The 8,563-nt window shown below is 39.6% G+C and overlaps 2 long non-coding RNA genes across 2 annotated transcripts; one reads left to right on the top strand and one right to left on the bottom strand.

The window, feature by feature from the left end:
* The first annotated feature begins 2,327 nt into the window (after positions 1-2,327).
* On the top strand, positions 2,328-4,695 carry LOC307020194. The gene is made up of 2 exons (XR_013802789.1): positions 2,328-2,615; positions 4,512-4,695. It is a non-coding gene; the product is annotated as an uncharacterized lncRNA (long non-coding RNA).
* A 654-nt stretch (positions 4,696-5,349) lies between these two features.
* On the bottom strand, positions 5,350-6,970 carry LOC307020189. Its single transcript, XR_013802788.1, has 2 exons — positions 5,663-6,970; positions 5,350-5,449 (listed from the first exon to the last, which is right to left on the bottom strand). It is a non-coding gene; the product is annotated as an uncharacterized lncRNA (long non-coding RNA).
* Between the last annotated feature and the right edge of the window lie 1,593 nt (positions 6,971-8,563).

Consider the following 8,563-nt stretch of genomic DNA (forward strand, 5'->3'; position numbering starts at 1 on the left):
CCATCCTTCTATCCAGCCACTGATCTAATCTCTCTTATCTTATTCTACACTATGGATAAACAATAGCAGTAACCATATATCGCCTCTAGCCAGCGGCCTTCCTGCCAACAACTTCAACATCAGGAGGATACGTCCCCAGCTGTCCCAGAAAGCAACGCAGGTTCTGGTCCAGGCTCTCGTCATCTCACGCCTAGACTACTGCAACTCCCTCCTGGCTGGTCTACCTGCATGTGCCATCCGACCTCTTACAGCTCATCCAGAATGCAGCGGCTCATCTGTTCTTCAACCTTCCTAAATTCTCCCACACCACCCTGCTCCTCCGCTCCCTTCACTGGCTTCCAGTAACTGCTAGAATCCACTTCAAGACACTGGTACTAGCGTACCATGCTGTGAACGGATCTGGCCCTTCCTACATCCAGGACATGGTTAAACTGTACACCCCAGCGCGTGCACTTCGCTCTGCATCGGCCAAACGACTCGCTGCACCCTCGCTGCGAGGGGGACCCAAGTTCCCATCAGCAAAAACACATGGGTTTGCTATCCTGGCTCCAAAATGGTGGAAGGAGCTCCCCATTGAAATGACACCTGCGCGCTGGTCATAGGTCAAATTCTTTATTGTATAAATTAAATATTTCTCTTTCCAGAGTAATGTGTCTGATTTGTGATAGACAGGTTCTTTTATTAGCTAGTTAGACCATAGGGAATGGTGGCTTGCTGACCTCTGTGTATAGAAGTAAAAAACACCGGGAGAAGATTACCTATATTTGTGTCCAATAAAAAATCCAAAGTGCTCAGAGCAGAGACAATAAACTACTCCAAGATCCAAGCTGTAAACAAATGGGTGATCTCGAAACAACAGCCTGTCAAAAAACATCCTAAAATCCATGTTTTTCTGTAATAATTTTCCTGATATGTTTGTGCTGTCTATCAATTGTCTATTTTCTATCTTGTCTCCTGTCTGTTTTGCTGTATAAATTAGTTCTCCTATAAACTGTCGGCATCCGAGGAAATATTGTTGAACAGCACTGGTAATGAACTACGTCTTCATTTTGTTAAAACAGAGATTTGCAGTATGCTAATACATCATTACCCCATAACACATGATGTAAAGTTGGATTAGGGAATTGTTACTGAAAACAAAAGGTAAATAACAAACCTCCTACACGTGTTGGAAGAACACAATTCATTTGTCTTCATCGCACTGTTTAAATCCTAAGTGTGCTTTTCTAAAGTGTTAAATCAAAAACACTTCAAAACATAAACACCGCTCCCACTTTGATACAGAGCCTAAGGGAACTCATCATGTTCATCAAGAGGACAGTTTAGAGTTTAGAGTCAGATTAATATGATTTTAACTCAGGCTCCGGCCCCACGAGGACGCATACGGCTAAACGCATAGGATTAACGCAAACGCAATCGCAAAAAGGCTTCCGTCCACACGCAATGTTCACCGGATAGTGTCTGTCCACACGAGACAGCTCCGTTTAGCTCCAACCGCTAGAGAAGCTGCAGTACATATACAGGAGCCTGTACGTGGCGCTGTAACTTCCTCCACAAAAGCAGCGAAGAAGCATGGTTGTCATGGTTGCCCTTCTGTTTATTCTCCGCGGTGGGGGCCGAGGGAACCGGGCAGAGTTTTTCGCCAGTCAACGTGTATTCAAGTTTTAATCTTCCAGACAAAATTATAAAAGTGCCAGTCAAAGGTCTTCTTTGCTATTTATTGAGATTTAAAACAAATGAATAACGACTCTATATAATGTAATAATAAAATACACGGAGCCTCTCTTTTTCCTCCCTCTCTTCTGACAGCGTCAGTGTCTGTCTCATACAGCAGCTGATCCAGTAATGAATGACCCGACGACAGTAAAAATAAACATATTTATAACTAGTTTAGGTAGTTTGAGAGGTAATTAAAATAGCTAAGGGCGATGATCTGACTTGAAGTGTGTGTTTTGCTCCGTTCACCGCTGCATCACAGCGGGAGGAGCTGCAGGTGAGCAGAGCTGCGTGTCTCCGTCCTGTCAGATTAGACTTCACTGGCGTTTATGTCCATATCGAGAGAAAGATAAATAATCTGAATTCAGTTTGCAGTTTACTTTGACGCAGGGGTGAGCAGCAGAGGTGGGGAGAGGCGGGGCTATTGCGTCATCATTATCAGAAAATGATCGTATAGAGAGGCGAAGTCCCGCCCATCTACTTCCGACCCATGGGACCCCGGAAGCGGAAAATTATACATTGACGTCAATGGAGAGAGAAAAGTCATCTTTCGATCCCGTTTGAATTGTGCCACGAATGACACATATGATGTTTGTCAAATTAAAAGAACATTTTGCAAGTCAAAAAAATAAAAATGTGTCGTAAAACTGTGAAGTTACAATTTTTTTTGTGTGAAACCGCTCAGTGAACTACAGGTCTCTGGTCTCGCACAATACGCGTCACCATCACAAAGATGGCTGTCACGTTAGTAAATTTCACCTGTTTCTTTCAGAATCAGGCGAAAAAGTATAAAAAGAGGTGAAAATCACTACAAGTCTGGGCATGTTGAGAGCTGTACATACACGAAAGGGAGCGGTTCTGTAAGAGCCAGCATGCGGGACCGGCTTTACAAGGTTTCAGTGAGTAATATGAGTGCAATGTCTAAGGTTAATGTCAGCTAGCTAACAAGGTACACTAACGTGTTTTGTTTTAGCAACTAGTTTTCTCCTTAAGAACTTTGTGGTGTCTGTGTATGCTGTGGATAACATTAGTGTTCACAAGAACAAGATACACTCCCGTGTTTTGTTTTAGTTGCTCTTCAGATTGAAGCGGCCAGTTCTATATCGACTATATGTGTGATCTCCTTTTTACATCTCGTTGTGTCATTTGAGTTTATTTGCTGTGTGTAGATTCAAGGATTTTGGTTATCTTGTCCAGGGATGCAAACTTGTCACCTTTCGGCGAAATTCTCCGTTTTGAATCCAAAATAGGTCGTTTTTATGATTCCTGTAGATCTGCAATAAAAATATTTTTGGGGTATGGGAGGGGGTCTGGGACCCGGATTAATGTGCGGCCGCGAGCTTTTTTTTTATATATTATAATGAAGCGCGAGCTGTGTGCTCGAGTCTTCCTGCCTGTCGGCTCTGCTCATGATGTATAATAAGCCTCTGCTGCTCGGCGATGATGGTCTAGCTTCAGCAGCTACATTACCTACGGTGCGTTCGTTAATATTAACTGTGCGTCCGGAGTCACTGTGGCACAGACTGGACCGCTGGTGAACAGCTGTTAGAACGGGCCGTTCAGGTGTTCAGAGTAGAGCTCCCTGTCGGAGCGGCAGAGCGTGATATGCACTGAAAAGTTTTTTTTCCCCGTCGCAATATTATCGTTGAGCTAGCTAACTAGCATACATTGTCACTATCTGCTAACGTTAGCTTTAGCCTTCGTTTTCTAATCGTTTTTTTCATAGGCTATACACAGAGGTGGTATAAGTATATATCTTGAAATTGATTAAAAGTAGAAGTACTCAGTTCTTGTACTTGAGTAAAAGTAGAAGTACCAGAGTGTAGGAATACTCTGTTACAGTAAAAGTCCTGCATTCCAAATGTTCCTCAAGTAAAAGTAGAAAATTATTATTATCAAAATATAGTGAAAGTAGCGACAGTAAAAGTAGTCATTTTGCAGATTGGTCCATTTCAGAATAATATGATATGTTTTATAATGACTGATCATTAAAGTGTTATCAAAGCTGGTAAAGGTGCAGCTAGTTTGAATGACTTTGTATACTGCAGGCAGGGTAGCTTTTGGATTTACTCCAGGTGGAACTAAAGTCTGATTTAACACTTGATTATATTTCACATCATTCATCCACATCTGTAAAGTAACTAAAGGTATTACATACATGTAGTGGAGTAAAAGTACACCATTTACCTCTGAACTGTAGTGGAGTAGAAGTACAAAGTAGTAAAACATTGAAATACTTAAGTAAAGTACAAGTATCTCAAAATTGTGCCCAAGTATAGTACTTGTTGAGTTTATGAACTTGGTTACTTTACACCAGTGGCTATAAAGATAGAAAGACTAAGCCTTGCACAGAGGCATGAAAATACATTTTCAAAATGCTCAACAGTGCTGCCAAAATTATAAACTGACTGCTACACAATTAAAATAAATGCTTTTTATATATTTCTATTAGATGTGACTCTATGGCGTTTCTGTTAATATTAACACTGCTGCTTTAGTTGTTCTGACTGCTAAAATCCTGTTATTCCTAATTTTAAAGCCGATATTCTGTGGGGTCAGGGGGCTCGGATCCTTGTCACCTTTTTCATACCTGATGAGTTTGCATCCCTGTTGTCAATTTGTTTGGTTATCTAGGCACAGCTGTGTGTGACTCCCTCTGGTACACTGGTATGTGTTTTCCTAATGTAGAGAGCATTGATTAATTAATAAACTACACACTGACTCTAGATCCTGACCAAATCTTTATTTTTTGATCAAATGTTTTTCAAAAAAATGTATTGTATATTATATAACAGCTGCACATCACAGACCGGAGTCTCTGCTGCTGTGGACCACGATGGAGGCGATCATCCTCCCCATCCCCAAAGACCCTGCATGGCATGGAAATCTCTTCCTCCTGGAACAATTCTACACCCAGCATATGCTCCCTGTGTTGGCCAGTAGAGAGGAGGACATTTAAATAAACATACTCTTAACACCCTCGGACTCTGCGTTGTGTTTCGTATGTGTGATGGGGTGTTATGCAGAGGGGAGGAAAACAGGACACAGCAGATTGGGATTGTGGTGGAGATGCTGAGCAGTTATTTAATTGTTGCGTGTAATTATTATTATACTGCGTGCTTCTTAGTTATTCCATCTTTTGCTGTAACATGGATCTGTATGTAACTCTATATTTACTTGTTATCTACCACACTTCCTTCTACATCATACACCATCATTATACATGATAGTGTATATAGGATATATTTATTTGTATACATATCTGTAAATTGTATAATTTTATTTTTCGTATTTGGGATTTCTCTTTTGTCCACTCAAATACACTTGGCCCTTTCTCTTTTCCATGTGGAAAATGGCAGCTGCATATTCTGCTTTTCTCATCTGCTCCCTGTCTGCTCATCTACGATGAGAAAATTATATAATTAATTACTAATAATCATTTAAACCTGTTATTACCAATATTTCACAAATTCTTCATGTAAACTTAAGAGCACAGCTGTATGTTGAGTATGTCAACTTTGCTTGGTTCATCTTACTGGGGGGCAGCTACATGGATGTCAGTGCAGTCCACAATAATTTTGCAGCTGAAGGCAGAATGAATTTATTATTGACTCAGAATGAAGCACAACTTCATGTCATACAATACATTGACTTTATTTGTAATTGTGTAAAAAAATATGAATATTGATTAGCAAGCAGGACCTGCAGGAACAGAGAATGGTGATGGATGGAGCTGGGAAGAATAAAGAAAACAGATCAACTTTATTATCGGATATTAAAAATTCAATTTCAAAACAAGTTGCCGCTCCTACAGTTTTCTAGTATGTAAAGATGATTTCACATGACCAATGCAAAATATCACACTCAATACATGTGTGTCTCTGGGGGGTGCATTGTGCCTTTGATGTATATAAATAATATACCATAACCAAATACTATTACGTACAGTGGAAATCAGGTTGCCAGAGCAGGTCAGTCCAGTGTGCTTGTTCCTCAGGGTCTCAGCAGTTACAGGTGAGGTAAAGAAAATAAAAGAGAAAAAGGTCAGTAACAACACTGAATAATTATCTCTTTTAATAATTTTCTCTCAGTAATCACTCAACTACTGTCTTTCCAACAAACAGATTGACTCACCCTCACTATCATCACAATGAAACACGTCCAGAAGAATGTCATGCAAAGCTGCCTGCCTTCCTTCCTTCGACTCTCCCTGAACTGCCTGATCTTTTAATGGTCAATGTTAACCATTTGTGCAGATAGCATTAAGTAGAAAAGATCGCTGATACTAATGTGGGGTTAGCCTACCTCCCGCCCCCTTAGCACCTGGTGGAGGGGGCGATAGGCTACTCTTCAAATGTTTCACAAAATACTTACCATCATGAATACTCTTACTGTTTAACATTTCGGTTCACTTCGTGTTAAGGCTAATACAAATGACAAGGCTAAGTAATGTAATATAAGGCTAACTAACATGCTCGCTACTAGCTAGGTAGCTAACTTGACTATGTTCCATGCAAAACATGTATATTACCTGATATGTTTGGTCCAACGACTCCTGGTCCTTTCATCAGACGGGAAGCGATAGAACGAGCAAGTGGTATGATCTCTTTTGTGATTACAACCTCGTACAAAGCACACAGGCATCTTGTAAAAGTGAATTTATTGGAGCAATCTCTTATATTTATTGGAGGGAATAAATCAGTCTTCTTCTTCCTCTTTGCTTTGCGAGTCACAACCAGTCTTGGAGCATTATCGCCTATGACATCACTTACGCGACCCAGAATGCATTTGGGATTTGTAGTCTTTCTAGTTGCGTATTATTCATAGTCTTATATTTCAGCAGTTTTACGACAAACTGTGACTTTTTTTGCATGGAAATGATTGTTTAAGATTGACAAACATCATATGTGTCATTCGTGGCACAATTCAAACGGGATCAAAAGATAACTTTTCTCTCTCCATTGACTTCTATGTATAATTTTCCGCTTCCGGGGTCCCATGGAGGCTCCCGGAAGGGGAGGGACTTCGCCTCTCTATAGGGCGCACACCCCTTACGAAAATGAACTAGAGTATTACTATAGTATACTATAAGAGTTGTATAGTATCCTATAGTAAGTTTGTAGAGTTCTATAGTATTTTTCACCAGCTATCGTATTACTATAGTCTTTTCTGTAGTGCCATTTTACTAGCTATAGTAGCCCTATAATATTTCAATAGTAATACTATGTATCTAGATCTTTGTAGTATTCCTATATTATTTTAAATAGTATAACTATAGTATAATATATATTGTTTCTGTAGTTGTTTTTTGAACATACTGTAGACCACTCCTATAGTAATAGCATGATATTGTCATAGTGAATGCATATTATTATATAGTGTTTGTAAAAGTATTACCATAGTGTTTTTTTTGGTGTTTCTGTATTAAGACTATATTATTTTAAATAGTACTACTGTAGTATAATATTTAGTGTTTCTGTAGTTGTTTTTTGAACACACTATAGAACACTCCTATAATAGTATGATATTGTCATAATGAATGCATATTATTACCATAGTGTTTGTAGAAGTATTACACTCCTAGAATTAATGTGTCATTTTTTTTTAACTGTGTCAAAGGCAATTCAACACATTCAGTGTCATTTCTGAACTATTTTACACACACATGTGTGTACATAGAAAAAATAAAAATGCACACTGGGCTAACATTGGGCACTAACATTGGGCACTGTCCTGCCCAATCACGGTTGAGTTATTTCAAATGTATCATTTTTCAACTGTCCAACTGTCAATCAAATGTCCCAACTGCCATTTCGCCTCTGGCTGCTGTGGAGGATGGATGTCAGCGGAGTAGAGTCTAACTCTAGGTAAGTTATACAGAAAAAAAACGTTTTTAACAAAGTGAGCAGATATATTGTCATAATGTGAGCAAGCTATGGGTCTAAATACATATTTTTAAACTTAGATAAATATGTTTTGCCAATGTTGAACAGCTAACTATTGTTTGAGTTTAGCTGCCTGGATGACAGTTATTTTCCTTTAGGCCGTTCTTCTTCTTTTTTATTATATTTATTTTATCTTAACTTAATGTAGCTTACACTCTTTTCTGTGATCATTCTTCAATCGGCATTATATTGATAGCATTAGCAGCTATATGTTTAATGCTATCTAGCTACTTTGGCTAGGTTTCATTGTTCGGCCAGATGTGGCGAGAAAGTGCGAGTGAGGCTGCGTTGATATAGTCTCTTACAGTGCAAATACGTAACTTACTCGCACTAAAGTTATTTATTAGTAGTACGTGTACACTACAGTTTACCTGTTTCTGACTAAATCATCAGCCACTACTCTATACTTGCGAATATTATATTGTGTAGAAGGGAGATTTCATATCTGCCTCTTGTCGCTAAGGCAACTGTGTATGTGAGACGCAGCGCCACGCACGGCAGTTAGGCCTTCCCGATTTGATTGGTCGGACGGGAAGGGCCGGTGGGCTTTCCTTCCGACCAATCAAATCGTTGGAAGGGAAGGCCGGCGGGCTTTCCTTGACATTAGTGATGGGATTTATGGCTCTTTGAAGGGAGCCGGATCTTATGGCTCCGTTCCTTTCAAAGAGCCGTTCAAAGAGCCGTTTTTTTGGCGGGGTTACTTGGTTTGTCTGTGAAATAATCACCAGGATAATGATTGACTGTATTGCCAGACCTAATGTCAATAATCTGCTTTGTAAACACGACACAAGGTGGCGCCATATCCATGTCATTCATGTCCGTGAATGTACTACTTTGAATTTACCCTCCGTATGTGTTAAGTAAATAAAGTTGCCTTGCCTTGAATGAAATTCAAGCAACTC

This window comes from Notothenia rossii, assembly GCF_949606895.1.
Source record: "Notothenia rossii genome assembly, chromosome: 1".
NCBI classification, from domain to species: domain Eukaryota; kingdom Metazoa; phylum Chordata; class Actinopteri; order Perciformes; family Nototheniidae; genus Notothenia; species Notothenia rossii.